A 7,867-nucleotide genomic window follows, 5' to 3' on the forward strand; every position below is an offset into this window, starting at 1 on the left:
TGCATTTTCGAACGTTCTAATTTATAAATAATTCAACTTTGAACGCGTATTACAGCAATATGGATAAGAGCACATTAATGTATCTATATTGCTGTAATATGTATGATATGAGGAAGTTGTATAACAATTAAAACAGCAATGAAGTGAAATGAATCTGTGGTGATTAAAGAGCAATTATACTTGTGTCTCATAATACGGTTGTCGGAGAGTGGAAAGCGCATTTAAGAAGTCAGTACAGCACCTAAGGTAATGTAATGTATGTATTGGGAAAACTGCCAGGAATAATTGAATGCATTCTTCCGGTTATCCTCGAAATGCAAGGTTGTAATTTTACGTTTGTGTTTGTGAGATGTGTACATGTACAGTATACACCTTGTGGTAGGCATTAGACGCGTGGCCGTGCTCACTGACTCGTGAAAAACTCCCAAGACACAGGAAATGTCTGCAGCTTGTACACATCACGTCTTTCTCATTGCAGCAGCAATGTCAAGTGTGACACGAACCATTATAGTAGGTGCTCTGTTATGTCTTTAAAATTTAATTTACTTCTTGCAAATACATCGAACACACACTCACATTACGTATACACAATGATGAATATTTAGTGCAACAGATGCATTTCGCATCGAGATGCATTCGAAGGTCCTCCTCCTCTTCCTTGCTCATTTCATTTTCTACCTACGGTGTCTTCAGAATACCTGAATATGAAACAATCGTACTGTTGTTCCATTATGAAAATAAAAGGATTAGGCAACGCCGCATTTGCTAATTATGGAATTTCAATTACTTAAAAATACTTACACACAATTATGAATCACCTGTTTTCAGTTTAACGAAAACTTTCATAAATTATCATTAATAAATAATTTCGAAATTATCTGTTTTCTCAATTTTCTTTATATCTATATTATATTCACAATTATTTCACATTACTGTTGACATATTAACTTTGAAAACTACTGCAATTGTTTTGACAGGTTTACCAATTATATAATTAATAATAAGCGATTGGTATTCATGAAATCCGATATCAGTGAATTCAGCTGCATTCAATTTAATACAAAAAAAAAACTGATCTAATAATATTTTATATTAATGTAACAGATTTTTACGTTAATATCACTATAAAATCTCTGTTTTTAAAATCTCTTTATTTTTTTAAATATTTATTTATTACTTTTGTTTTTTTTCTCTCTTGTTATATAACTTTTAAAAACTTTATAAAAAAAAAATATGAATCAATAACTGCGTCTAAATACTTAAATTACTATTACTAAATACTATTATTAGGCAGAGTTTTTGAACCTTTTGATTTCAAATCACAAACTTGAACCTGTATTTAAACTTTCAATGTTTATTCAAATTTTGATGTAAACTTTGGTTTACTTCAAATTTATAGTAATTAATTCATGTACAGTTATTTTTTTATTTAATTTTGCAAATGTATTCAAGGTTATAGATAAACTCGTGTTTTATTTTCGTAATGAAAATAAATGCATTCGTGCACCGTTAACCACAAATTGGAATATTCCCACGTTTTTTAAGAAGAAACGGTTTCTAGAAAAAATAATTATTTTGCGGAAAATAAAGCAATAATCGCAAGCAAATTGAATCATTTCACGTACGCCCAATGAAATAAAAAAAACAGTGTTTGTTTGTCGTACATTTGAAAATTAACGAATTAAATATGACCTTTCTAACAATGAGTGTTTTTTTACGCGAAGGATCAACTTTCTATATGTATATTTATTGTCAATGTAGTATTATTTATTGCACACTTCTTGCGGTTAAGTGTGTGTGGTTGAACAAACATCTTCATTATGTAACATTCCTAGGAATGCATTTGCTTGTTCTTGTTTTATTGGCATTAACTAATTTCAGAAGAAAAGAAAATCAACAACTTATTTGTCTATATGTTTTAATATAATAAATAAGTGTCAAAAATAATTGTAATTGTTCTTTTGTGACATTCAATGAAATTAAATATACAAATTACCTTCAAGAAATCTTTTTAAATGATCATACTAATATACTCATTTTTATCACAAAATAATAATGTTTCATACACTGTATTTTTCATTCGAATAAAGTATATTACGTAATTTTTTTGTTGTTGAGATGATAGGAGTTAACTCGTACCAGTCTATCGTCGTAGACTATCATAATATAAATTACAGTAGTAACAAAATCTTCAAGTATTTATGATCGTTTAATTCATTAATGTTATTGTTGATTTTGAAGTAAACAACAGGACTTTTTACGAATATTAACATTTATAGATTGAATGTGAAACGATGATTATTTAACGACGTTTTAATTATGTAAAATCTTAGGAATGCATTTGCAATTAGTTAATGCAATTTCAGAAAAAAAAAATGAGATTTGTAAAGATATAACAAATACAATTTCTTAATTGACTATAAGTTTATTTGAAAATATAAAAGAAATAAACCTTAATTATTTTATTTTTTAACACATGCACTTTGTAATGTTTTTTCGGTCATATTTACTGTAATTGAAGTGTGAATTGTGAGCGTTTCTATTGAATTCGGTTTTGTTTATTTGATAAAATAATTCGGATTATTCAAAGAGACAAATACATTGTTTGTTTCGTTTTTTTTTTCAATTGAGCGTGAGAGTTTTTTTCAATTATACGTTCCAGTTACAGTTAAGCTTCTGTTAAAAATTCCGGTTAATTTCGGTTTTCGGTTCCGGTTCGACTCTCTGCGCAGTTATTATAAACAAATAATAAACGTAAAATGATGACATAAACAAATGATGCTTCTTTTATGACATTTTAAATTAAGATATTCAATCAAGAAACCTTAGAATGTAATTACAACATTTGTCAAAGGAATTTTCAGAAACACTCATTAAAACACTTGATATTTTATTTGTATTTAGAATTGTTTTTTTTGTTAAGATGACTGGAGTTTACTCGTACCAGTCTATCATAATATAAATTACAGCAATAATAGAATTTTCAAGTTTGTTTATCTTTATATGATTGTTTAATTAATTAATGTTTTTTTTATTGTAAATTTGGTGCATATCAATGAAGTGCGGTCTTTTTTGCCATAAATTTGTACTGTTTTTGTTTATAACTGTTTTTACGATTTTCAATTATTAGATTATTGTTTATTTTATTATAAATTTAGTATATTGCAATCAAGTGTATTTGTTTATTTGATAAAATAATTCAAAGAGACAAATACATTGTTTGTTTCGTTTTTTTTTCAATTGAGCGTGAGAGGTTTTTTCAATTATACGTTCCGGTTACAGTTAAGCTTCTGTTAAAAATTCCGGTTAATTTCGGTTTTCGGTTCCGGTTCGACTCTCTGCGCAGTTATTATAAACAAATAATAAACGTAAAATGATGACATAAACAAATGATGCTTCTTTTATGACATTTTAAATTAAGATATTCAATCAAGAAACCTTAGAATGTAATTACAACATTAGTTAAAGGAATTTTCAGAAACACTCATTAAAACAAAATATTAACGACTTAATACAAAAAAATCAGAATATTACATACATACTTGATTTTTCATTTGTACTTAGAATGTAATACTTTTTTTTTTGTTAAGATGACTGGAGTTTACTCGTAGACTATCATAATATAAATTACAGCAATAACAGAATTTTCAAGTTTGTTTATATTTATATGATTGTTTAATTAATTAATGTTTTTTATTGTATATTTAGTGCATATCAATAAAGTGTGGTCATTTTTTGCCATAAATTTGTACTGTTTTTGTTTATATTTTATTATCAAGTGTGGTCATGAAATCGATTTTTTTTACCAATATTAACATTTATAAATAGAAAGTGGAATTAGTGTTATTGCATTTTAAAGAATTTTGTCAGATTTTTTGATAAATGCAAGTTTAAATCTGAGATCAGCTTCATATATCTACTTTTACCGGTAAATGTATACATTTTCCAACGTATACAGGTAAAAGTTAAAATAATAATGATACACTTGTATATTAAAGTTAAAACGTGATTGAAATAATGTATACTATTATTTTAAATTATTACTCCGTTACTGATATTAGATACATGGATATTTTTTTTGTTTTCATACTAAAAATAGATTTCTTGTGAAACATTGCTTTAATTTCCTTCTGTTTTATCTACATCTGGTATCGATATTTTAACGGTATCTCCTATTTCAGCAGGATTGAAATTTTTCGTATTTTAACTGCTTGATTTTCTGCAAATTTTCTTGTGCTTGTATTATTTTATTAGCACATTTTATTATTAAATATATACACATTTATTAACATGATTAGGTATATGTACACATTACCCAGAAATAGTGGGTAAATGTATGTTGAACCATTTACCAACTAAAGTGGTAAATGTGTACATTTACCTAACTTACAATACAATAATACTATATTTATTCATGGTAATTAAGAAGAATGTTTATTAATAGAGTCAAATTACTAATATACAAGATAATAAGTATAACCAGTATAGATGTATAGATTGTATAGTAATCAATTGTAAGCATATAATTGGGGATATAATAGAAGGTAGACGGATAAACTGGAATAAACCAAAAGATTTACTATATAGATTTAAGTTTGTTTTTTTTTCAATTATTTTGATAAAAACATTTATTCGCATTTTTTAAATTTTTTGGCCGATTTTTATCGAAATATGGAAACAATGGAAAAAATGTGAGATATGGGTATAATTTGTTTTGCAATAAGTACCAACAATATTTGACACTACAATTAGATCAGTGATTCCGAACCTATAACACGCGTGGTGACATTTTGGGTGACAACATATTATGAGTTATGTTTATCACATATGAAAAATAATGGATATATCACATACGAATATTTCTGGAAAATCCAAGTGAAATATAAAAAAAATAAATAAAATTGCCAAGTCAAAACTCAAGCTATAGAAATAAAGGTATAAATTAGTGTTGGAAAGGAAGCATTTAAATTGAGAATTATCAAAATGTGTAACTTGCAATTCGAAGAGGTTGAGCCGGTGGAATATTGTTTCATGCCGTTCCGTATGATATATGATGAGATGGACGAAGAGGATTTCAGAGAGATCTACGAAGAGGAGTTCGAAGACGACTTTGGCAGTGATTTACAAGAAGACCAAGTAGTTAATGTACGCGAGCAGCCGCACGAAGATGTTGCCATATTCGATGAGGATACTGTGGAAATAATCTCGTACAGAGACGATGTTTGCTACAGTCCTGAAGTATTGGATATGGAGGTCGACAACGACGAGAGTTCCAAACATCCTGTTGATTTTGATCCCATATTCGATGAAGATACAGTGGACGTGAACGACATCCCAAGTGTGCATGAAGTTTGCCGTAGTCCGGAAGACTCTGAATACCCCTATCTATTATCACCAAACAGTTTTGCGTTATTCTTTCAGCAGAGGCAGATTGAGTCTTCAATGGATATGGATATGATTTGAATAACTTCATTTTTATGCAGTACATGCATCTAACTTTATATTAATCCTTATTTTTATAGTACATTGAGCAGTTCAAAAGTTCGAAAGTTTTGAGATAAAATAAATGCACTGATTTTCGATACAAAATAATTCGTATGAAAAAGTTCATGCAAGTGATACGGCTACGTTTTTGATATCACTGATTTGGATCATTGCACTTCTTCGATAAATACTTATTACTTCCCAAGTTGCATGTACTTGACAAGTACATCGTAAGAGTGGAAACGGTGAATTCAAGTATGTAAAAACTCATTAATTCTATATAAATAAATACGCAACAATGCGTATTATTGAATGATTAAGTTTAAGTTTACACGCAATTATTGTTCAGAATCGGTCGCGCATTACTGCATAAATACATATCAATTGATAAGCAAGGAAAAGATCGAACGCTGTTCGCTGAATAGAAATGATTTAATGATTAGTCATGTTGTGATATAACGAAAATGTGGAACGTATCATCATTTTGTGTCTCGGTTTTCATTTCTGGTTAGAATTTCTCCGACGGTGAATGTTCTTCTTGTCTAATACTAATTCATAATCTCTGTGATTGTTGCGGAATATAATTAATAACGTTAACGGCGTTACTACATTTCACGTTGCAGGAAAATGAAGAAATATTTCTTTTCCTGACAAAAATTATATCATAGAAACTGCAAAAACATTTTATGCAAAAAAAAAATTATTAATGTTTTAAATTTATGGAAATGATAAAATATTAATAAAATTTTATGCATATTTATAAAAAATGAAAGTGATGAATGCAATTTATGTTAACATCTCATAGAAAAATTCTTTGTTATATTAAAATGAGACATATTATAACAGCAAAGGTAAATTTGTTAAAAGCACATATTTTAATCGACAAATTTTCGTTTTCGTCCCAATTTATCAAAATATATGAACTATTTGTAGTATAGATAATTTAATACAATTAAATTATTAAATAATGATGATAAAAAGATTTCTGTTAACATTAATTGACTTTTTGTGTTATTTACTAATTTTAAGTATGTGTAATTATTGTTGTATAACAATTGAATATTTTAATGTTCTTGGTGTTTTATTTGCAGCTGTTTGTATAGACGATTTATACGTATCTATACATTTTGAAAATATTAAAAAATGTGTAAAAAAAATTTTGCGAAAAGGTTTGCAAATTCAGTACTTTATAAAGTGTATAATTTGTGTTGAATAAACTAAACACTTTGACCTTCTCTATGAGTTTCTTTCAAACTAATAAATTAAGTTACAAATAATTCTAATAATTATAAAAAGTTTAGTTTTTCTCTACACATTTGCCACTAGAATATAGAAAAGAGTACATCAATTTGAACTTAGTTGTTTGGTGAATGTGTGAAAGCAGCTGAGAAATGCCAAAACTATATAATTGTAACATTGATAAAAGTTATTCAAAAGAAATACTAATCCCATCCAAATTTATATAATTTTTTGCCAATTTTATAATTTCTACATACATGTGTATGATTTTGTTTAAACTTATTTATTGATCTATACAATATGTAGAACATGTAATTACTACAAATCAATAATTGAACCACCATATAAACAAAATCTTCCAGTTTATAATGATAAATTTCAAAAGTTGGATATTAACTATATAAAATATCTGAGAATATTGACACTAGTATAAATTATTGTCATCTATTGTATAACTAATATGTATATTTGTAAATATTTATATAAATGTAAATATTTTAAAGCTTTTTATTAGAAAGGAAATTGAATTGAAAATTCATAATTCTTTTTTGACGATCGCAGAAGAGCAAATGTGTCCGATCAAAAAAGTCTAACACCAAATCAAAAAATATACGAGCAACTGATAGTGATATCAGCCAATACTTTCAAAACTCTACAAAACGTATTTGGGAAATCAACTACAATGAATAAAACCAATCACTAAAACGTACAACATGTTCTCTTTAAATACTCAATAAACCTTTTGCATTCAATCATCCAACCTAAAACAGAATTCTTGCTAAAAAACAAGCCTCCTCAACTCCTTTCATAATCAATGCCGGTGTCCCGCAAGGAGCCATTCTCTCCCCCATCCTCTTCAAAATCTTCTGATCCGACATCCCTATCAAGATCAAACTATTAAACAAAAATCTCTTGTAAGTCAATAAGCTGAACTCTCCAAAGAATGAGCAATCTTATTACAATTATTAAAAATGTGTACATCTTAATGTTCTCTAACTGGAATCACCTGTCCTGTCCCAGAGATAAAATTCTGAACACAGTGGAATATTTTTTTCTGGTGTTGTAGTTTTGGAGTCTTAGTTGTAGGAAGTAAATAATTCACTTTGTTTTAACAAGTTTATTTTAATAATTAGTACTCTTCCAA

This window comes from Nicrophorus vespilloides, unplaced genomic scaffold (genome assembly GCF_001412225.1).
Source record: "Nicrophorus vespilloides isolate i.1.1-1 unplaced genomic scaffold, Nicve_v1.0, whole genome shotgun sequence".
Taxonomy (NCBI): domain Eukaryota; kingdom Metazoa; phylum Arthropoda; class Insecta; order Coleoptera; family Silphidae; genus Nicrophorus; species Nicrophorus vespilloides.